Genomic DNA, 25,173 nt, shown 5'->3' with positions numbered 1-25,173 from the left:
TAGAAAAAAAAAAAAAAAAATTCTAACTGCCCCCCTAACCCAAAGATGAAATGAGAGAGAAATAAGCAGGAAAACAAGGAAATAAGTTGAATCATATATTAGCAATTATTAAATGTAAAGGCTTCATTTCCAGAAAGACAGTGGATTCAAATGCTTGGTCTCTCAGGAAATATTTTCCAAATTATTAAAAACCTTGCCCTTCATCTCAGCATAAGGGTTCCTCACCTTCTTCTGTGGAAGACCCATGCGGATAATTGCTACAACCCTCCACACCACACATGATTTCATAACATTGGAGTCAGTTTCAGGAAATTTCATGAGTCCTGTTTATTTTCTGGTTGTATGACTAGCTTTATAGATAATCTCCCCAGAAGCCCAGGTGACACGTGGAAGGTAGATATTTGATGATTTATAGTTATCTGCGGTGTTAAATTTGTTTTTATTGCCTTTATTGTTCTTTCTTATCTTTGAGTGAATCAGATGAGAAAGCGAGTTGAGGGGAGCAGCCCTCTTTCATTCTGTGCTGTTTAGAGCTGGCCGCACATGGTTGCACATGCAGGTATATGTATGTGCTGAAGACGACAGGCTTGGTGACCGCTTGCTACCACATTAATCCCACCAGCCCCTCGCTGTCAAGGTTTCTTATATAACAGGGTTAGTCAATGTTAAAATAGAGTCAACAGAGACACAATATTAAGAACTATTATGTCCACTTGAAAGTGAATCATAGTCACTAAAGGAGGGTAAGATTCATAGTTGAGAAAGATAACATGATAAACATGATAAACAATGAAAAAAAAAAGTTAAAAACCCAGAGAAGTACTTAATATAAGACAGAATGGCAGCCTAATTGGTGAGGGTTCTTTGAAAATAATTGAAATCCAGATCAAATCTAACGCTTACAGGTAATAATCCTAAATGATTGATATAGTACCAGTTTTTATTATTCATTAAAGAAAAAAAGCTCTATTATAAGCAGTTTTTTAAATGTTTATTTATTTTGAGAGAGAGGAGATAGCATGCTAGTACAAGCACGCACCTGTGTGTGGTAGTAAGGGGGGGGGGGGGGGCAGAGAGAGAAGGAGAAAAAATCTTAAGCAGGCCCTGTGCTGTCAGCACAGAGCCTGATGCAGGGCTTGATCTCACAACCATGAGATCATGACCTGAGCCAAAATCAGGAGTCAAAGCTTAACTGACTAAGCCACCCGGATGCCCCACAAAGAGAGTATTTAATTCAATTATAAACGATGACACTTTTTTATTTTTAACTGATTTTACCTTCTCCCTTTACTATCAATATTTTAAGTCCTGAAAACTTTGTTCTATGTCAATAAACCCATAATCAGTGCTGAAAGATTTGCCACACATACAAAGTAATTATATAGTAAGTAATGAATAATTTTAGAAACAATATTAGTACAATTTAAAAACAAAAAAAAATCCATTCATCAGTTGATGGACATTTGGGCTCTTTCCATAATTTGCCTATTGTTGATAGTGCTGCTATAAACATTGGGTGCTTGTCCCCCTTCAAATCAGCAGTCCTGTATCCTTTGGATAAATTCTTAGCAGTGCAATGGCTGGGTCCTGGGTTATTCTATTTTTAATTTTTTGAGGAACTTCTACACTGTTTTCCGGAGTGACCGCACCTGTTTGCATTCCTACCAGCAGTGGAAGAGGGTTTTCCTTTTTTCACATCTTCACCAACATCTATTGTTTCCTGAATTGTTAATTTTAGCCACTCTGATACGTATGAGGTAGTGTCTCATTGTGGTTTTGGTTTGTATTTCCCTGATGTTGAGTGATGTTGAGCATCTTTTCAGGTGTCTGTTAGCATTCTGGATGCCTTCTTTGGAAAAGTGTCTATTCATGTCTTTTGCCCATTTCTTCACTGGATTATGTGTTTTTCAGGGTTTGAGTTTGATAAGTTGTTTATATATTTTTGATAATAACCCTTTATCTGATATGTCATTGCAAAGATCTTCTCCCATTCCGTTGGTTGCCTTTTAGTTTTCTTGATTGTTTTCTTTGTTGTGAAGAAGCTTTTTATCTTCGTAAGGTCCCATTAGTTAATTTTTGTTTTTATTTCCCTTGCCTTTGGAGACATGTCACGTAAGAAGTTGCTGTGGCTGAGGTTAAAGATGTTGCTGTCTGTTTTCTCCTATAGGATTTTGATGGTTTCCTGTTTCTCATTTAAGTCTTTCATCCATTTGGAATTTATTTTTGTGGATGGTGTAAGAAAGTAGTCCAGTTTCATTCCTCTGCATGTTGCTGTCCTGTTTTCCCAGCACCGTTTGCTAATTAGACTGTCTTTTTTCCGTTAGACACTCTTTTCTGCTTTAAGGAAGATTAGTTGGCCATATGTTTTTGGGTCCATTTCTGGGTTCTCTATTCTATTCCATTGATCTATGTGTCTCTTTTTGTGCCAATACCAAATTGTCTTAATGATTACAGCTTTGTAATACAGGCTAAAGTCTAGGATTGTGATGCCTCCATGCCTCCAGCTTTGGTTTTCTTTTTCAACATTACTTTGGCTATTCAGGTTTTTTTTTTGTGGTTGCATACAAATTTTAGGATTGATTATTCTAGCTCTGTGAAGAATACTGTTCCTATTTTGATTGGGATCGCATTGAATATGTAGATTGCTTTGGGTAGTATTGATATTTTAACAATATTTGTCCTTGCAATCCATGAGCAGGGAATGTTTTTCCATTTCTTTGTGACTTCTTCAATTTCTTTTATAAGCTTTCTATAGTTTTCAGCATACAAATCTTTTACCTCTTTGGTTAGGTTTATTCCTAGGTATTTTATGGTTTTTGATACAGTTGTGAATAGGATCAATTCCCTGATACCTCTTTCTGTTGCTTCATTGTAGGTGTATAGAAATGAGACCAATTTCTGTACATGATTTTATATCCTGTGACTTTCCTGTATCAGCTCTGGCAGTTTTTTGATGGAGTCATTTGGGTTTTCCATGTAGAGTATCGTTTCATCTGCAAAGAGTGTAAGTTTTGACTTCTTCTTTGCCAATTTGGATGCCTTTTATTTCATTTTGTTGACTGATTGCTGACGTTAGGATGTCCAACACTATGTTAAACAACTGTGGTGAGAGTGGACATACCTACCATGTTCCTGATCTTAGGGAGAAAGATCTCAGTTTTTCTCCATTGAGGATGTTAGCTGTGGCCCTTTCATATAGGGTTTTTATGATGTTAAGTTATGTTCCTTTAATCCCGACTTTCTTGAGGGTTTTTATTAAGAAAGATTGCTGTATTTTGTCAAATGCTTTTTTTTTTTTAAATATTTTTATTTATTTTTAGGAGAGAGAGAGAGACAGCGTGAGCAGGGGAGGGTCAGAGAGAGAGGGAGACACAGACTCTGAAATAGGCTCCAGGCTCTGAGCCGGCAGTCAGCACAGAGCCTGACACGGGGCTCGAACCCACGAACCGCGAGATCATGACCTAAGCGAAAGTCGGACGCTTAACTGACTAAGCCACCCAGGCGACTCATGTCAAATGCTTTTTCTGCATCTATTGACAGGATCATATGGTTCTTATCCTTTCTTCTATTAATGTTCTGGATCTTGTTGATTGATTTGTGAATATTAAACCAGCCCTGTACCCAGGAATGAATGCCACTTGATCATGGTGAATAATTCTTTTAATGCATTGTTGAATTTGATATGCTCGTATCTTGTTGAGAATTTTTGCATCCATGTTCATCAGAGATAAGAAGATGTGGTGGGTGGGTGTATATATGTGTGTGTATATATGGTGTATGTGTATATGTGGGTGTATATATGTGTGTGTACATATATATATGTACAATGGAATACTAGTCAATAATGGAAAATAATGAAATCCTACCATTTGCAACAATGTGGATGGAACTGAAGGGTATTATGCTAAGCAAAATAAGTCAACCAGAGAAAGACAGGTATCACATGATTTCACTCATATGTGGAATTTGAGAAACTCAACAGATTAATAGAATGGAAAGGTAGGAAAAATAAGATAAAAATAGAGAAGTAGGCAAACAGTAAGAGATTTGTAAATACAGAGAACAAACTGAGGGTTGATGGGGCTGGGGAAAATGGGTAATGGGCATTAAGGAGGGGACTTGTTGGGATGAGCACTGGGTGTCATATGTAAGTGATGAATCACTGGATTCTACTCCTGAAGCGAAGATTTTACTGTATGTTAAATTAATTAATTTGAGAATCAATAAAATAAGAATACAGAGAGAAAAGAAACAAAAAATGTAAATAATTTATATTTAAAAAACTAAAAACTAAAAACAAATTTAAAAAACAATATAAAGTTGAACTCAACAGAGACAGGTAAATTTCAGGTGCCAAAATAAAAAGGGGTAGAGAGATGAAAGCAGTAAACAGGTGTTGATAACAACATGGCTTATGAGATTTGGAAGGTGGAGCTAGAGGTTTTTGGTGTTTTTTTTTATTTCTGAGAGAGAGAGAGAGAGAAGGAGATAGTGTGGACAGGGGAGGGTCAGAGAGAGAGGGAGACACAGAATCCAAAACAGGCTCCAGGCTGGCTGTCAGCACAGAGCCCGACGCGGGGCTCAAATCCACAAACCGTGAGATCATGACCAGAGCCGAAGCCAGACACTTAACCAACTAAGCCACCCAGGCGCCCCTAGAGTTTTAATTCTCATGGTGGGGAAAAGAGACAGGGCCAGGGAAGAAGGTAAGTTGGAGGCTGAGGACTGACTTGTTTTCTAAAGCTCACAGTCTCTAAAAACCAGCCTCTTGCTATCTCTTTTTTTTGTATTCAGGAGAAATCTAACAACTATTATTTAGGATAAATTAGTGACTGTTATTGAATATATCTTTTCTTTCCAGAGAAAAGGAAACTATTTTATGGTCCTCATAACAAGGGTAGAGCTCATTCATGTAAGGCCATATTTGTCACATGAAAAAATCATTGAATCCTTTTTTCCTTCTTTCTTCCCTGTCTTCCTCCCTTCCTTCATTCCTATTATTTTCCCCTTATCTTGCCCCTTTTCATAATAGTACATATTCCTGATTGATGATTACAATCCCAACTCAATTGCTGTATGGCACAAACTTGAGTATAATTTATGATTAAAATCAAATGGGGAGATAGTGATGTTTTCTCCTTAACAGTTTAAGTTCCTAAGCAGGAGTGGCCCCAGTAGAAGATTCAAAATCAGAAGGAAATGAATATAAAAACTGGTACCGAATTTATAAAAACCCTGGTGTGTGGATATTTGCATAATTTAGGTTCTGTGAAATCTCTCTCTCTCTCTCTCTCTCTCTCTCTCTCACACACACACACACACACACACACATTTTGTGCTTGCAGTTAAAAACTACATACAACATCAGAAGAACTATAATAAGAGTATCAGATTTTGAAAATAGGATAATTTTTACCATAAGAACCAGAAATATGTGAATAATTAGAAAGACCTTAAACATTATACTTATATAGATTTAGGGAGTTCCCTGTGATTCCCTCACTGGGAACCAAGCCTCCACCTGCCAGAGTAGACTCCTGTACTCACTTAGGGAGGTGGTAAGTGCTGTGGAAAGTAGGGGTGAGCTCTAGCAATGTGACTGTGAACTTAGGCCAGGGTAGATCAAGAGTTTTCTTTAGGTGACCCTGAAGCGATGGCCACCGTGATCACTGAAGCAAAATCTTCACACTGTCTCTTCTTGCTTGTGGTTTGACAATAGACAGAAAATTACCACAGCAGGTGGAACTTCCACATACTCTCTGAGAAGAGAGGTTGGTTTCTCTGATAAAGAAATGGTTACAAGGAGCCGTTAAACATGGTTCAATTAAGCGTCTCTTTCCAGATGACTAATATTATGATACATAGTTCCTTTGTAGTTTTTTGCAGTAGGTGGTATTGGTGAGCCTGGTTTCCTGGCAAACAGTGGAGGTTTTGTACCCTCTCATTATGAGATATTTCCTGGAATGGCTGTTGGAATAGTATACTCAGGAATGATTGATGGAGAATGTGTTAACATGATATAAACATACAAACAAGTGTCTTCTCATACTCTAATCCTGACGGATGCAGAAGCACCAGAAAGTCAGATTGTTATACTGGAAAGATCTGCAAAAACTGTAGTATCTCAGGATTCCTGCCACGGTGTCAAAGTGGCAGTGAACTCCACCCACTGAATAGGCAGGTTGTACAGCCATGAGCAAAAGAAATTGGTGTCACAAAACAGGTAAGTCAGACATTATTTACTGCCTTCTGAGAGACTGAAATACAGTCATGCATGCACCTTGGAAAGAAAGATTATTTCATTTTAATTCTGAACATTTAAAATTTCCAGAAATAAAGCCATCAACAAGATACTGTTGGATAAGGAGGATAATGAAATGAGTTTCTAGAGGTCATTCCATATGGATGGAATCCTTTAATATCATTTTACAGGAGGTTTTTAGAAGTGTTATTTTGAATGACTGTAAAAGGGATGATGGTAGAGATATGACTGCACTTAAAAATATAAATTGTAAGGTTGATGTGTTTAAAACTCTTCATGGATCAGAACTACTTTAAAAAGGACAGTTGCTGGCACTCTGTATGGTCACATTTAATTCATGAAAATTCACTGTGAAGTGTGATTTTATTATAGTAGCTATAAATGGAATAAGAGGTACCAGTTTTATGTTGTACTATGAGGTTCCTACTTACATAATTAATGAAATTGATGAAGTCACTCATAGGAGTAGAAAGGAACTTGGGCATGGTGCTCTGATGGATTAAAGCTCTGTCCACTGTTATTCACAAAGATATTGTTTTCAGCATGAGAGTCACAGTTGAGGTCCTTGAATGAAATGGTTAATCTTCTTCAGTAGTGTTCTCTAGTGCAGCTCTCTGCGATGCTTAAAATGTTCCATGTCCGCAGTGTCCATTATGGTAGCCACCAGCCACATGTGGTTCCTGAGCTTTCAGAATGTGGCTAGACTATCTGAGAAACTGAATTTTTAATTTATGTTTAAATTTGAATTTAAATAGCCACATGTGATCAATGATCACATTAACAGCTCTCTATGTCCGCAGGGCTGATCTCTGCTTAATGTTTAGGATTAACGAATGCAGGGATTCCAGCTTGGTTTGTTCTTGCTTATGTGGCAATGCGATTAATTACCAAAAATAATCCTGAGGGTAAAATAGATGATCAGTTGTTCAGAATTAATGGAAATTGAAGTTTAAAATGAAGTGATTTGGATTTTAAAATAGCTGACATCCATAAGGGAATAGTTGAAATGCAAGCCACTATTGAATTTCCAGGGGCACCAATAAAAATTTAAGGGAGGCCATTTCACAAACCTCAGTGGTAAAGAAGATATAACAGGTAATGAACAAACAATTCAGAGCCTTGAGCATCTAAAAAGTAAAACAGGCCTGTTGTAAAAACTGTCCAGATTCCATTATCAAAGATGATCCAAGCTTTTTGGACCAGAGAGATATAATTTTTAAAACCCGAGGTTAAAAAAGGGAGTAGCTATTTATCAGCTGGATGAAGAAATGTTTTCTGTATTTGCCTCCTCATACAGTGCTATGCCTGAAGCAAAAGACTGCATTCTATCTACAAAGATAATGAGGCGCTGCAATTAGAATCTGAGGCAGACTCCATGGACACAGTCACTGGCACCAGAGACACTGGACAGTGAGAGAGCTGAATCCACTCATGAGGGTAGTTCTGTTCCCCAGGGTGCAGTGTGCTCAGTGAGAGATTAAGAACCCCTCCGTCCTACAGTCAGAAATCAAGATGAAGGATTGTGGATGTTATCTGCTGGTGATAAAAATATATGTCATTGTAAAGTAATTGCTGTAGCTCTTTCAACACGCTAAAGGACAGAGGCAAGATAGTAGCAAAAGAGGCAATTCTTCAGTTATTATAAATTCTTCTTATGATTTCTTACTTAATTACAGGATAGGATTTAACCCGCCAACAAATATTTTAACATTTCAGGGGTACTTTCTAGTGTGTGGGTTTATACACCAAATAAATATGTACTAGTATTTTATTAAAAGTGAAAGAGAGGAATTTAAAAAAAGAAACAAAGGAACAACTTGGGCAGTGTGAAAATAGAACAGGAAAACATGAAGCATAGTGATGAATTTCTGTAAATGAAAAATTATTATTATTTAATTAAAATAAACAATGGGTGATTTAGAGAGCAGAGTAAATAACTGAAAAAAAGTGTTAGTACATTGGAAAATGGATCTAAGCAAATTTCTGGGGGAAAAGTACAGAGAAACCAAGAAGGAAAAATTTGAAAGATAGATCAACAGAAAGATACATTAACAACCCACATTTTCTTTGAAATGATGTGCCTTCATCTACTATCCAACACTATTTTCTTTTTTTTAATAAATTTTTTAGTGTTTATTCATTTTTAAGAGAGAGAACACACACGCATGAGTGAGAGCACATGTGACAGTGAGGGAGGGGCAGTGACAAAAGGAGACACAGAATCTGAAACAGGCTCCAGGCTCTGAGCTGTCAGCACAGAACCCGACGCGGGGCTCAAACCACAAATGGTGAGATCATGACCTGAGCTGAAATCAGAAGACTGAGCCACCCAGGCGCCTCTCCAACACTATTTTCTTAGATAAAAGCCAAAAGAAAAAATGATCTAATAAATCAAGATTTCAGAACAGAAGAGGAGATAAGTTACTATGAACAAGAGTCAGTAGAAACAATAAATAACAAAATTAGACCTTCAAGGATTCAAACATAGTAATGATCAGAAATAGAAAACGATTTACGAATATACATTTGAGGAGATACAAATAGGAAAGCAAAAAGATAACCAAGTGATAAGATTTAAAATAGCAAAGCAAATCTGGAGAACAAACCAGAAATTCAAAAATTAAAAAATATATATAACCATTGAAACTATAAAATGAATTTAAAGAAGTTATTAAGGATTCAGCAAAGAGAAGGAAAATGGAAAAGATAAGTTAGGATATATGGATAGTAGAATGAGAAAAGGTTATATACATCTAATAAGAGTCCCCAAAGGGAAGAATTGCAAGAGTGGAAAGAAATAATATTTGAAGAGATAATGGCTGATTATTCCCAAATTGAGGAGACATAAATTATCAGGTTCAGAAAGCATCTCAAATCCCCTAAGGATAAATAAAAATAAATCCAATTCAAGATATATTTAGCAAACTTCAAAACTCCGAAGTTAAAGAGAAGATATCAAAATGCCTGGAAAGACAGCTTGCCTATACTGCAATGTTGGTTTGATTCACTGCAGGTCTCTTAAAAGCAATAATAAAAAAACAGATGATGATAAAGTCATATTTTAATAAGGCTTAGGAAAAAAACTATCAACATAGAATCATATACATAGCAAACTTATTTCTCAAGATTGAGGAATATTTCTTCAAGGAAACAAGAAACAGAGTTAATTACAAGTACACATTCTTAAAAGGAAATAATACAGAGAGAAGAAAAAAATCTAGCTCAGACTAAACAAAATCTAAGATGCAATTAGGAATGAAAAGCAGACGTTTTAAAACGTGGGTTAGCCACAAATCATCAACCATAATAATGTCTAATTTGTGGAGTTAGTGAACAACTAGATTAAACTTATTTCTGGACAAGAGAAATACATTACATAGGAATTGTACTATAGGAGTTTAAAAAAGCCCTGTGTGTTACGTGTATGTTAAAAAGAAGGTAGATACTGATTAATTTTGATCTTGTTAAGTTAAATATACATGTTACTTGTAGAATAGCCATTAATAATAAAAATAGAGTAACGTTGAAATCAGTAGTGGAGGGAAAAATATGATTTAAAAAATGCCACTAGAAAGCAAGAAGACAGGAAAGAAATGAAGGTTAAATATATCAGAATTTTTATTGGTAAATATAAAAATTAAGAAGGTTAAATATATCAGTAAAAGTAAATGTAAGCGGATTAACCTCCCCTTAACTCCCATACACAGATCTAAAAGATAGACAGTTGGTTATATGCTGCCTTCAGAAAATATATATAAACCATGAAGTCACAGAAAGTTGATATACTTTTAAAGATGGCCAGGTAAATTCAGACATACCTGTTTTTCTCCTATAAACCATCGAAAGCAATAAGGAGAATAAAACCTAAAACTACAAACACCGATTTGTTTCTCTTAAATTGGATAGCAACAAAGACATTAGGTTCCCAAAGTGGAGAGAGAGCTGGCAAAGCAGTAGTCAGAACAGGAGTAGGAAGCAGGACCTCACACCCGCAAACTTAAGAAAGTTGTAGAAGACACATTCTATCCTAAGTTCCTTGTTGGCAACAGTCAAAATGTGCTACCCAACCTGCTTTATGACTTTCCTGTGATTCTCTTCTAAGAGTTAGAGGACTCAAGACTAAACCAGAAACCACTTGATGAAGAAGCCACATTTCTAGGAAGTAGGGTGGTCTCTTTAGCCCTAGTGGGAAGGCAAGTATAAAAATCCTATATAGCCCATCTGCACTGGGATCATTGGGAAAATTTTTGCAGCCTGAAACTTCCCTTTCCCTTCCCTCAGTACAGGACTGACTAGATAATTTTCAGAGACTGATGCAAAACGAAAATGTGGAGACTTTTGTTTGGAATTATTAAAACTTTAAGATGGTGACAAGCAAAAACAGTAAACCAAGCACAGAGCTTTTCTGTCCAAAGGATGTTGTGCTACTGTATGTGTTGTATATTATCTGTGAAACCTTGACTCAGTGGAACTCTCTTTCCCAGAAAAAACTCATGTCCTTAAAATAAGAAATAAAGAACTGTCAGTAGAGGGTTTTATTGGAGATACTACCAAAAAATGGAAGAAAAGAACAGGAAAACAAATCCACAGAAGCAAAACCTGCAATAGAAAATGTCATGGGGCTCCTGGGTGGCTCAGCTGGTTAAATATTTGACTCTTTTTTTATTCTTTTTTTTTTTTAATGTTTTATTTATTTCTAGGAGAGAGAGAGAGACAGCGTGAGCAGGGGAGGGTCAGAGAGAGAGGGAGTCACAGACCAAAACAGGCTCCAGGCTCTGAGCTGGTAGTCAGCACAGAGCCCGACGCGGGGCTCGAACCCACGAACCGCGAGATCACGACCTAAGCGAAAGTCGGACGCTTAACCGACTAAGCCACCCGGGCGCCCCTAAATATTTGACTCTTGATTTTGGCTCACATCTGATCTACCTGTTCTTGGGTTCGAAACCCGATCGGGCTCTGCACTGACGCTGTGGAGCCCGCTTGAGATTCTCTGTCTCGCTCTCTCTCCCTCTGCCCCTCCCATGCACTCTTTCTCTCAAAATAAATAAACTTAAAAAAAATAAAATGTTGTTATGAAAAGCTGGAAAAGTGTCAAGCTTTCACCATGAAAACCATACAGAAGGAAAACTGCCTCTTTGTGGAAGAGTATAAAGAAATGGTGACGCACCAGATAATGGAAACTGAATTGGCAGAGTAAATGAAAACAGTAAAATAATATCATCGTGTGAATCAGCAGTTCTCAAGCCTGGCCAACTATTAGAACCACTTGTAGAACTCTGAAGTCATACCAGTGCCCCAAATCCATGTCTGTGGGTTTTTCTTTAATAGTTCTGGGCTGGAGCCCAGTCATTGGTATGTTTCAAAATGTTTGCAGGTGACTTGAAAGGGAAGTCAGTGTTGTATAGCCACAACATAACCAAAGGAAAAATTAGAAAGCAAGGAAGGTGATCATATGATAAAAAACAGTAGGAGGCAAAGGAGAAAGAAAATGGAAGCTTCTGTAAATGCACCAATTTCTTTATTTTTATTAGATAAAGATAGCCTATAAACCAATTAATATATATATATAATTATATGAGCACAAATACAAAATCTAAGAAAGATGTTAAGGTATTAAAATTACCTAAAATGAGATGCAGAAGGAAATGGAAGGAGGTACAGATAAAATGTATTAATAATTTTCAGAAGGAAATTTGGAAATATATTGCCTAAAATGAAAATGATTATTTCAAAAATAAAGTTATGTAGATAATGAGTAGAATATAACACTACTCAGGAGAAACATATACCAAAAACTAAGAAAACCGACAACAGAACGAATACTGAAGATATGCAGAGAAGATATCAAATAATTTAATTGATCACCCATATCTGTCATACTGATAAATGTAAATTATTATAACTCGTCTATTAAAAATGATTGCTGTTTTGATCACACAGCATACCCCAACTCTGTGATATGTGTGTGTATAATAAAAAAGTGCTTAAAAATTAAAAGGATAGGTAAAGAAAATCTAGATAATTATAAACAAAACAAAAAAAAAGATTTTCGTTAACAGCTAAAAAGATAATGTAGGTAGGAATATACTTAGTATAAAATGTGTACATCTGAAGAATTACGAAAAACTCCTCATGAGACATGCTGACCCACACAGTCTAGAAAATTTGAACAAATGGAAAATGCACTACCATGCTCTAGGTTATAAGGATGCAATTCATAAATGCTAATTCTCCCTGAGTTAATAAATAACCTAAATAGTATAATGCTAGTAAGAAATTTAAGTAGATCTGCACTCACTCATGATAAATGGAACCTCCATTTGCCCATCATAGCCCTGGTCACATACCCATTCTCTTCACCCCCACCTCTAAACCCCATGGATAAAAAATACCCAAGGGTGAAAATCTGCCAAGAATTAAAAATACCAAAAGATCCAATATTTAAGAATGCAGACATTTTATGACGCCACTATTATGTGGGAAAAAAATAAAGGATAAAAGCCTAAAAAATGAACAATATTGAGTAACAACAAGTTTACTTCTTTACCTTCATTCCAAAGTAGGAATGGTAGGCATCTCTTTTCCTGAAGTTGGATCAGGTCTCTGTAGAGAACATTTCAAAAACAAATAAAATACTGAGATAATTCAGAATGTGCAAAAGTAGGTAAACATTTTAGTACATTAATAGCTTAACATTGTTTTATATGCTATAAAAATTTTGTGTGAGGCCCTAAGAATCAACAGACCTCTCTATAAGAATACTGAAGGAAAAAAAAATAAAGAAGATGATTATGATGTTTAACTTCATATACTGTATTCTTTGAGCTGATTTTCTATAGTCCAAAAATGTTTCACTTAACTTAAATTTTTTCATCCATATGTTAAGTTTACACTGGTTTTCCTTATTGTTGACATTGTTGCTGTCAGTCATTTATTCACTCACTTGCTCGTTTAAACATTTCTAGGGAGAATTTTTATCGTTGCTCCTGTATTAATTCTATGGTAAAAGAAGAAAACTGTTTCTTTATTCACAGTACTTCTGATACCACCTGGAGTTAGCGTAGACCCCAGAGGTTAAAGCATAGAGTTCCACAAAATTGTCCCCGCACTTCAGACACCACTTGAAAGTTCAGACCTCTGGTACTTCTGACCAACTGGTTGTAAATGAGGGGTTTACACAGCCCCCTTCCTGGATTTGATAATTTGCTTGAATAGTTCACAGAACTCAGGAAAGTGCTTTACTCAACCTTTATTGAAAAGGATGTAACTTAGGAGCAACCAGATGGAAGAGATGTATACAGCAAGGTATGGGGAAGGGCACGGAGTGTCTATGTCCTCTCCTGCCATGCCACCTTTCCAGCACCTCCATATGTTCACCTATCCTGAAACTCTCCAAACCACTTAATTTTTATGGAGGCTGCATTACATAGGCATGACTGATTAAATGATTGGCCGTTGGAGATTAAGTAAATCTCCAGCTCCTCTCTTCTCCCTGGAGATAAAGAGTTGGGGCTGAAATTTCCAACTTTCAACAGTCGATCCCTTTGGCAACCAGTCTCCTTTCTGCAAGTATCACCTCATTAGCATACACTCAGGTATCATTAAACAGGACTTCTCATAGTTAACAAAGATGCCCCTCTCATCCTTATTACTCAGGAAATTCCAAGGGTTTTAGGAGATCTATGCCATGAACAGAGGCAGAGACCACATATACATTTCTTAGTGTGTCACACATTGCTAAAAAAATAAACAAAAGAAGGTATGGCTTGTATATTAAAGAAACATAATTTTATGGCAGAGGATGGGATAGATGGAGAGGAGAGGACTAACATGAAACTACTGGAAACAATTTAGAGTCCAGAAGGAGCTTACTCTTTCATGTGTACCTACGTTAAAATGTGTGTGTCCAGTTTAATTTTATTTACATTTAAGGTATATTTAAAAGATTCTTTAAAAAATGCTAAAAGTTTTTTTTTTCCTGTCACTGAAAAATTAATGAGTAAATTTGACTGCCTTTTTTTAGTACCTAAAATGCAAGCTGTTAGTTTGTGGGTGGAACTTGTTATTATGTTGTGTCATGCACTGACCAGCTGTTAATTTATATTAAGCCAGGTATATTTGTTTAAAAAGAGCAAATTATTCAAAAAATGATCAGAAATATTCCCTACTTGTTCCAACGAAATTCTATCCTAGTCTTCCTTGGCTTTGTACATAACAACAGATGGATTCCATGGCTGAAAGGAAAAATCTGTGCTTTCTAAAGGGAATTTTAGCAGAAATTCTCAAAGAAAAAAAGGCATGAAAGAAGTATTTGAAGGCAAAGTCATATGAAATGTATATATTGCTTTTTGTGAGTCAAACATAAATATTTAAAAACTGTATAGACAGAAAATAGTATTTTTTAAAGCACTTGGTACTAAGTAGTAATGGACAAATTTTCAACTGCTAACTTACCTATAATACTCTGCTTTTTAACTATATTTTAACTATATTACATTCTCTTGGTTTTTACATTTGTTTTTCTATTAAAAATCCATGTTTGTTTGAGCTGTATATTTTTATGAAGTTTCTTGTTCTGTGTTTGAGGGAAAGGGTGCCCCTCGTGCAATCCAATATTTTTATATTAAAGGATGACTGACTATGTCCTTATCTTCTTGTTCACACTTTTTGCTAGGCAGATGAAATGTTTTGCAAGTTTAGAACATATGCACCATCTGGCTTTGGTGTGCATAATTCATACACTGAAAGGCAGTGCAGTTACATGACTTAAGGGAACCAATTTGAAGTCAGAGACCTTCATTTGTCACAGGCTGTGTGAATATGGATGAATTATTTACTATCTTGGTCTTTAGTTTCCTCATCTGTAAAATGAGGACAACAATACTTATTCCAGAGTTGTGATAGGGATTAAATTAAATAAGTATAGGAAGGTGTTAGCTTAAAAGAAATGACATACATCTTTTAGCATTGAACATAAACTAGTATTTGGCTAAGTTTTTCCTTATGTGTAATGAAAACATGATCATTAGTCTATGAAAAAATGATTAAAGAAGACAGGTGATATGAACAAACTTTATTTAACATTTCATGAAGCTGATAATTTTCTTTTGGAGAAGTGCAAAATGAGGCCAAAGGCAGAAAGCTCTTATAGGGTAAAGAATAAAGAACAAGGAAGGGAAAAATAGAAAATACGTGATGGCCTGGGCCCCCTAGTCAATCTTGTTTGTGATGTGGCATCCTGAGAGGAGTGACTTCATCTTAGGCCTAGAAAAGTTATTTCAACAAATCAAAGTCACTCTTATGAAAAGAGAATTTTTTTTCTTATTCTAATATCTTTCATGATGGTTCCTACAATGACTAGGAGGGGAACAGGTGCTGTGGGATACATAGGGAATGTCGGTTTGATTTTGGAGACCATAGAAGACCTAAGGAAATATAGACGTATTTCAACTAAAACTGAAAAATTGTTTGAAGATTTACTTAAATTTACGAAGTATTTGAAGATGTAGAAACCAAACCAATAGAAAGGCTTATAATCTGCCCTTTTAAACTGTAGAAACCAGAACTAAAGCTCTGATGAGAGTAAGAAATGGTAAGTTCAATGTTCAGATACTGTAGTTCTGTGTGTGTATTTTATTCATACCTCTGTGTGACAGCTGGCTACACGTTGGAGTGAGGCATATTTTATTGATTTATTTTGAAAGTGCTGGGAGAGGCTCAGACAGAGGGATAGAGAGAGAATCCTAAGCAGGCTCCATGTGGAGCATGGAGCCCGATGTGGGGCTCAATCTCAAGAACATTGAGCTCATAACCTGAGCCAGAATCAAGAGTCAGACATTTAACAGACTGAGCCGACCAGTGCCTCTTAAGTGTGTGTATATTTTAAAGGAAATGTTTTCATATTGTGAATTCTATTCCCGTTTTGAGTTGTGTTTGTGGTTCCAGACCCTATCCTTATCTGGATGAGTCAATGATTATGTCCATCACCTCTATTATTAAGGACCCTTCTTCCTGAAGATCACAGCAGTACTGCTGATGTGAGGGACATCTTTTGTGTAAATGATTCTGCCTAACATGATCTTCATAGATTTTCCTAGACATAATATCTTTGTAGGCTGCATAAAAGTTACAAACTGGGCTGGGCAAAAGAAATGAAATGATTTCCTCAGGATTTGCAGCTATATTGACTATTAGCTATTAGCTATATAGACCAGCACCATCTAATAATATACAATGTGAGCCACATATGTAATTTCAAATTTTTAGCAACCATATTTCTTTTTAAAAAATATTTTTAATGTTTTATATATTTCTGAGGGAGGGAGAGACACAGCATGAGCAGGGGAGGGTCAGAGAGAGAGGGAGATACAGAATCTGAAACAAGCTCTAGGCCCTGAGCTGGCTGTCAGCACGGAGCCCGACGCGGGGCTCGAACCACGAACAATGAGATCATGACCTGAGCTGGAGTTGGACACTTAACCGACTGAGCCACCCAGGCACCCCTAGCAACCACATTTCTAAAAGTAAAAATGAGCAATTGAAATTAATTTTAATGATTTGTTTTATTTAATATGACATTTAAAATATCATGTCAACATGTAACCAGTATAAAAACTGTATTGAGGTACCTTCATTCTTTCTTCATGTGACATTTTCAAATTCTGGTATGTACTTTATATTCACACTGTAAATCAACTCAGACTAGCCGCAGTTCAAGTGCTAAATAGCCTCTTGTGGCTGTTGTCTTCCATATTGGACAATACGGAGGACACATGACCAATCTGACTTAAAGAAAAATGTGTTTGCATAGGGAAAGATATTCTCATTCTGGAATTTATGATTGGTTATAACTCTTATTTTCAAACAACTTTCCCAAATATACAAGCTGGACAAAGGATACTAATCTAGCACATGATATTTTACCTCCTTAAAATTCAAATTGGACCATCTAGAGATTCATAGCATTAGGACCAAATATCAAATATCAGTGTAATTTCCAATAACCATTGACCCAAAGGAAAAATTGATATCCTGGACTGGAGAAGATTCCAGAAAACAGCATAGCTGTCTTTAAATATCTTAAGAAATCTCAGAAGACAACCAACACAAATGCTCTTTGTTCAAAAGAATATATGCATATTTAAAGTTTATTTGTTTATTTTGAGAGGGAGTGTTATCAGGGGAGAGGTAGAGAGGGAAGGGATAGAGAGAATCCCAAATAGGCTTCATGCTGTAGTGCAGAGCCCAACATGGTGCCCCATCTCATGAACCGTGAGATCATGACTTGAGCCAAAATCAAGAGTTGGACACTTAACCAACTGAGCCACTCAGGTGCCCCAAAAGAAACTAATATTTTAAATGCATATTGAGAACTCCTTTTTTTTACATTTAAATCTAATGGCCGAATCTTATGTCTGCTGACAATTGACTTCTATTTCCATCCTAACGAGAAGCCTCAAAGTACCCAATTCCCTCATCCTGTAATTATAATTCTTGTGTCTCAATCTCCTTCTGGAATGAGCCACCCCCACCTAAATGTTAGGAAGTCATTAAGAATTCATCTCTATTCAATCTTTCAAATCTCTGCCAAGATTGCCAACAGAGTGCCAAACGGCTCTTAGTTGTTTGTAGATCTGGACTGAGCTGACAGGCAGGCTTACACTAAGCCTTTATTTCACTCACAGATTCTGAGTGATCTGACTTCCCATCAGATTTAATTTTGATGGCTTTTACTGGTTTCATTAGTGAAAACAGTAGGAAAAATGCATAATAACTATGAAAAATGTCTATAGTGGAATCACATTACTAACATGGATATTTCATTTCTCAATGGTTGTCCTTGTCAGGATTTGCAACTCAGTATCAGCTGGATACTGAAGAATTTTCAAAAATTCATTTTCCTCTTTTGTGAAATTATCTTCCTTTGATTCTTTTTTTTTTATTAACTGTCATAAATATGGAAACATATATTAAACAGGCCTACTTTTGGTAGTTTGACTTCATCATTCAGAAGATATGTGATATCAGGGAGAGAAAAATTAGACATAGTTTATGTTTTAGCACAATATAGACAATTGATTGGGGGGGAGGGTGCCTGAGTGGTTCAGTCAGTTAAGTGTCCAACACTTGATTTTGGCTTATGTTATGATCTCAAAGCTTGTGAGATCAAGCCCCACATTGGGCTCTTTGCTGACAGCAGAGAGTCTGCTTAGGATTCTCTCTCTGCCACTCCTCCACTTGTGCTCTTTTTCTCTCAAAATAAATAAATAAACTTTAAAAAAAAAGAGAAAGATACACTAAAGAATGCTTTTTATTGTAAGCAGTCTGTTTTCCAGGGTATTGAAGAATTGTACCTGTGAGCATGTGTTATTCAAAATATAACTTTGAAATCTTTCCCTCTGCCATGTAGAAACAAGTCATTACAGTCAAGCAGTGTTTGCCCTGTGAGTTTATCAAGCCACATGCACTTTAATGACAGATGACTTAAAGATGAGTGACTCTTCACCTTATAGAGCTGTTTAGAGTAAAAAAAGACACAGCTTACTACAAGCAATTATCTAATCTCACTTTAATTTCTGTTAAGTCTCAGCATAAAAATAACTTGAATAAATGCCCAAAGGGTTACAGTTAGAGATGACTTATGCTAAAAATTTTTACATTTGAGGACTGTAGAAAGTAATACAATATCCAAATAACTATGAAGCTATCTTGTATATTAGGGGAATATCTTTGATTGGACATTTATATGCTTCTTTTGAATGGTCCCTTTCATCTTATATGACAAAATAAAAGAAATGGAATATGTCTATCATATTATATCCTAGAAATTGGCTATTAAGTGGTCTGTAAAATTTTTTTTAACATTTATTTATTATTGAGAAACAGAGATAGAGCATGAGCAGGGGAGGGGCAAAGAGAGGAAGAGACACAGAATCTGAAGTAGGCTCCAGGCTCTGAGCTGTCAGCACAAAGCCTGATGCGGGGCTCGAACTCACGAGTGGTGAGATCATGACCTGAGCTGAAGTTGGACGCTTAACCAATTGAGCCACCCAGGCGCCCCTAAGTGGTCTTAATATACTAGAGAGAGATTTTAAAAATGGAACAGCTAGTTTGAAGCTGCCCTTTTTCTGTGGTTCTTTAAAAAAAGAGAAAAAATAAGTCATTGCATAAAAAAGACAAAGCCGTCTAAAACACTGAACCAAAAATGGAAATAAAAACATAATGTATGTACATATATATGGGAAAAATCTACATTATATGTACATATATTTTCATAATACATATATGTCTGTGTGTATATATATGTGTGTGTATATATATATACATATATATATTTAGAGGAGGGGAGGAAAAAAAATATATATATATTCCTCCCCTCCTTTAAAATAGCACAAATGTTGCATCATGAGCCAAGATGAGCACTTTATGTCTTGTAAGGTTACTTTTTATGTAGATTGCTTGGAAAATTACTCTTTGCCTCTCTTGTGTGACTTCCATGAAATCAGCATTCAGCAAGCCTGGCTTCCTGGCAAACAACGGAACATTCAGCTCATATGTGAGGGCAGAGATCGCTCCAATGAGAAGGGAGGGCAGAGAGTGGGAAAAGTGGCAACTCCGGTACAAAGGGGCAAAGAACGGTGATTCATAAGGAGGGTGGGAGAGCGCAGCCTGCCCCCACGACTGCCACAGTATAGATCCCACAACTGGCACTTACTTGGCAGAGAATCCACCAGGGCGCTGACCTTGGCAGCTTTGTGGAGGTAACCTCTATGTGAAGAGGAACTGTTCTTCAACAGTGTCTCCAATATGCTTGCCACAAAAACATGCTCTCTCTCTGTGTCTCTCCCTCTCTTTTAGAAAAAGGGGAGAATGCATGGAAAAGCATATTTTATTTTTCCATTCCCCCTTTACTCCTTGTTGCAGAGGCAACATCCATGGCTCATTGTGGACAATTTCCTGTATGCCCTGTGTGTTCATCATAGTCCTTAGGTTCGTGTAAATGACATTTAATTATAGGACACAACAGCAATGGCTTTTATTAACCCACTACATTTTCCTTTCAGTTCATGGCCATAGAATAACTAGTTCTCCCTAGTAACCTTTTGTGTGTGTAATTCTGCAAGGCAATCTCATTCGCAATGGGGCAGCTTCTACGGGGAATGTTGCCTTCTGTCATGGTGTCCCCTTCTTTCACCCACTTGCCACATTGTAAAAGTGGCCGTGATGGTGGCCTCCTTGTTCCATTTGTATGTCCATCAATTGCCTGTAATTGGTCTTCTCAGTACTCATGTACTGACACTCAGAGGTGCCAAAATATATCCAGTGTATATCTGTACCTTGTGTTACAAGAAACAGAAAGTCCTTGTTTAAGAGAGCCAGAGGTAACTTCATACTCTCATAGTTAGAAGCATTAATGCAGAAGGAGAATGCAAAAACTACAATTTAACCTTGTTTTTTTGATGATTATACAAATACCAGGAACAGTCCCAGCACCGGGGGAAAAGTCTGTCAGAGGAGTTTACATGCCTGTCATGTGTAATATAGCAGGCTGCCAGCTGAGACTGGTGGTGAGCCCATTCAGAAATTTCAAGTCACAGTTCCTTTGGGAATAATGTGCTATTGTGCCTGCAAGCTCTAAGTCAGAAAGGGCTTTTTCCTTTACAGCTGGCATCAGGCGTAGTGATGAATCACTTGCCTCTTTAAATTTTGCTCTTCTTATTTTGCTGAAGATTACTGTCCATGATTGATGGCTCCGTGCAACTAGTAAAAGCAGAAAATAGCTGCTTTAGAGTAAAACAATAAGGAAAAAAAAGCAATATTATACTTCTGCCTTGGGTTTGCAGCTAAGTTAGTCAGTTATGCTTGCCCCGGAGTGGGAATTTAGTTTCCTATTTCATCCCTAGGTATTATTGTCTTTACTGGTAATGCCCATATCATGCTGTAAATCAAGGAAAATAGTTTCTACTAAACTAGCAAACACTTTAAGCTAGACTAAATATGGCTTCATTTTGAAAGGGTGTTTTGTGGTATAAAGCAAAATTATTGTATATGTGCACGTTGTATATAGTCATATAGCTTCATATACTTTTTTAGTTTTAGTATTTATCGTGGAGTTACTTAGTGGGCTACTTATTAGTCATTTGTTTATTGACAGTCTTCCATGCTAAATGAAGTCCTGAGGAAATAGGGACAAAGCTATTTATTGATTATTATCTCCATCACCTAGCACATATGAGGTGCTCAATAACCATTTCAAATCATTGCATGAATAACCAGTACAAGGATGTATTATGTAAGGTCTCACTATATCATATATTTTTATGAAAAGTCAGTCACATTTATGCCTTCGTATGAAAACATAAAGAAGTAAGAGTAACAAGAGAGAAAGAAAGTGATACAGAAGTTTGGAGGAGGAGAAATTACATTTTTGACTCAAAGGAGGAGAGATTAGGATAGGCTACAAGTCAGGGGATGGTGTTTGAAGTGGGACTTGAAAATAGGAGAGCTATGGGAAAGTTGGGGGGCTGAGAAGCATGAAAGATATTTAGGTAGAACAAACTGTTTGAAGCAGAGAATGGGTTACGGAATTTGTTGGAAATCATGCTGGAAAAGAGATTAGGATCAGTTTGTCAAGTGCTTTGTGTGACAAACCAGAGGATTAAAATTCTATTTAGTCAGAAAGAGAGCCAGTAAGGCCTTTATTACTCTCAGAGTGATTTTCCCAGTTCCTCACTCTAATCATGATGTTACTCACTGAAAAGCCAGTGACGCATTGGGAAGACCAGTGTGAGAACAATAGGAAGGATTTGTGGTTTGGAGAAAGGGAAGTAAGGAGTTGAATTAAAATGCTATTGTTATGTTCCAGAATATAGATGCAAAGAGGATGGTGAAAGAGGAGCATTTGCATTTGGGAGAGTGATCACTTGGAGGATTTAAATATTAGTTAATAGGGCAGTAATGCATTGCTACCAGAAACATGGAAAACCATATGATGAACAAGTTTGGATGACAAGATGATGAATATAGTCTTAATCATGTTAGTTAGAGGCACTGATAGGCCATATGTTTAGAAGTTTGACAATGCAACTGGCATTTCAGAGTTTAAAATCTTGATAGAGCTAATAGATAATGGGTAATACCAACATGAGGAGCAGTAGATGGATCAACTGGATTGGAGGTGAAGGTCATTGGAGATAAGATGTAATTTTTAGTAATCAGTAGTCCGGAGTTAAGGAATGAGCTAGAAGAGAGGACATGTAAAAAAGAATTTCTTACTTGTCTCCCAGATGCTAGAATCTGCTTCTAGCTATTTATCCAAACGAAGGTGGAGACTACAAATTAAATATAACCAACCACTAAATATTTACTGAACCTTCATCATACACAAAGCATGGTGATAGGCTCTGAAGGGATAGAAGAAAGTATAATTCCTAATTTCCTCTCATAAGAAGCTTATAATCTAGTTAGCCATAATCTAGTTATACATCTAAATGGCATTTATTTAATTACTGATTATTTATAAACATGAAATAAGCACCTGTGTTGTGCTTAGGTACAGCTGCTCTTTTCTACGTTCAGAAGTCTCCTGTCCAGGCTGGTTATTTCAGTTACTTCAACTACTCCTTTTAAAAATGTGGTGTCAACTCCTTTTTCTTACTCCCATTCTCCATCTGATTTATCAATGTTGTCCTTACAGTGTGATGTCAAAATCGTATGCAGAGGCAAGCAGATCAGCAAAGGTTAAAGTATGGCTATGATTTCTAGTGATAGAATTCCTTAGAATTATCTTTTTATTAATGCAAGCAAAGACTGGGTTTTTTTTGCCATTTTATGAAAAAAATATAACTTTTTAAATTACACATTTTATGGTCATTATGGAAACATTGGGAAATAAAGATAAGGAAAAAAGAAAGTAACACAGTTCCATATTCTTGAATTCCAGTAGATACAGAGCAGTCCCTTTGCCATTTAGCTGAGATATTTGTTGGCTTCTATGGCCAGCAGCTGTGTGACTGTAGACGGACGTTCCTACTCTTTCATAAGGTATTGAGATTCCTGGCTGGCACCTCTGACTCTTCTCAGTCCATCACCTGCTACGTGTGCATTCCCTTTTACTTTGCCCCGGGTCTTAGATCTTAGCCCTTCTCTCAGATCTAGGCTGCTGCCACTGTCTGCACTGACCTGCCGCTCAGAGACCATCATACTGGTGCTGTTTGTTCCTGTACTGGCGACATTTCCCTGCTGGCAGCCCTTTCCGGGGTCTACTGGCAGTTGCTCTTTCCTTATCGGGGTTTGGTACCACTAGCCTTCTTTTCTAGAGTATTCAGTGGATTTCCTCTCTACATTATGTGCTACCCCTATGGCTGTCAGAGTCATATGGTGATGCCCACACCATGAGAAAGTGTTCCTAGCTGTATTCATTGCCATTGCACAGGTAGCTTCAATGCCTGACATATGATTCCTTTTGACATTTCTAATTAATGCCAATTTGAAACCCAAATCACTCTTCTAGGAGACATTGACTTTGAGTTTTTCCTCTGATCACTTTCCTGCTTCAGGGTCTTCCCATTGCACTTGCCTCCACTCCCACTCCAGCAACTGCTAGAGGCATGGGCTGTGAAGGTCACCTTGATATTTCTCTTTTAACCCCATATTGGAGAAATGTCTACCTCATTGGAGTTCCAGATGACTCTGACTCCCTCCTAGTGGATAGGGCTGGTTAGTGGGCACATAAGTATCCTCAATAGTAAGCTCTAGATTTGTTGTCAGTTTACCATACCGTATCATTAGACTACTCAGGGTTATAAGAACCTGAAGACCCCATTCAAATAGGCAAAGCCAAATAGAAATTTATCAGGAATTTACCAGCTGAAAACTCTAGAGTGCAGGATAAACTGATTCCAGGTAGAGCTATAGACAGGGGCTTAAATGACAGCTTCCAGGATCTGGATTCTCTCTGTACATCTGAGCTCTACTTTCTCTGTTGTTCCATGGAAATATGGCTACTATATAGTTTGAACCAACATCCTTCCAGGTTCAAATTCAGAGAAAAATAAGGTCTCTCAGCTTCATTCAGAAAGTTATTATTAGGCTCAACTCTGTCTGTTGACAATTCCTTAATTGACTACTACAGGGGAATGAAAGGTACTGGGCCATATGCCAGCCCCTGGATCTGTGGATAGGGCTAGCCCCAGAAGGAATTGGATCACTCTTATCAAAAGAATAAGTGGATGCCAAACTGTTTGAAGCAAACAAGTATCTACTACAAGTACTACCTGCCATTGTCCTATGGCATAATAGTGAAAATACAAATGAGTGGGGTATTGTCCATGTATACCTGGAAAGGTGTACTATATGTATGTATATATATATTTGGAAATCTGAGACAACCTGTTACGTATCATTTTTATTTATCAAAAATAAGTTAATATTAGGTCCATTGTCTGATAAACCTGCTTGTACTTTTTAATTTCAATAATATATCATGACTGCCTGTTCATGTGGGAAACTATAATGATATATAAACACTGTTTTGGGCTTATAAAAATCTGTTGAAATGATTGTCACAACTTATTCAACCATATCCTCTTCTTATTGTTGAATATTTTTTTTTAAATTTTGAGTAAGTACAAATAATTCAGTGATAAGTATTTATGTAGCTGATACTTAGGGATATATTCTCCATTGTCATCTTAGAATGAACTCTATTAGAAGTGGAAACTTATGGCTAAGGTACTCTTTTAAGGCTCTTGATACATAATGACAACATGGTGCAATGTTTGCGCTCTTTCTCTCTCTCTCTCTCTCTCTCTCTCACACACACACACACACACACACCTGTATTACACTGTTCACACTAAATTTGAGGTCCTTATTGCATTTTTGCACATATAAAATAGATAATCTCACTG

The 25,173-nt window shown here is 36.8% G+C and overlaps 1 long non-coding RNA gene across 1 annotated transcript in view; it reads left to right on the top strand.

Annotated features, from left to right (window-relative positions):
• LOC120236733 overlaps window positions 1-25,173 on the top strand; it is a 64,521-nt gene that overhangs the window by 10,086 nt on the left and 29,262 nt on the right. The window lies entirely within an intron of this gene.

This window comes from Hyaena hyaena, unplaced genomic scaffold (assembly GCF_003009895.1).
Source record: "Hyaena hyaena isolate Hyena2069 unplaced genomic scaffold, ASM300989v1 scaffold_161, whole genome shotgun sequence".
Lineage (NCBI taxonomy): Eukaryota > Metazoa > Chordata > Mammalia > Carnivora > Hyaenidae > Hyaena > Hyaena hyaena.
The sequence above is the reverse complement of the archived record's forward strand: the minus strand, read 5'-3'. Positions and strand labels throughout refer to the sequence as shown.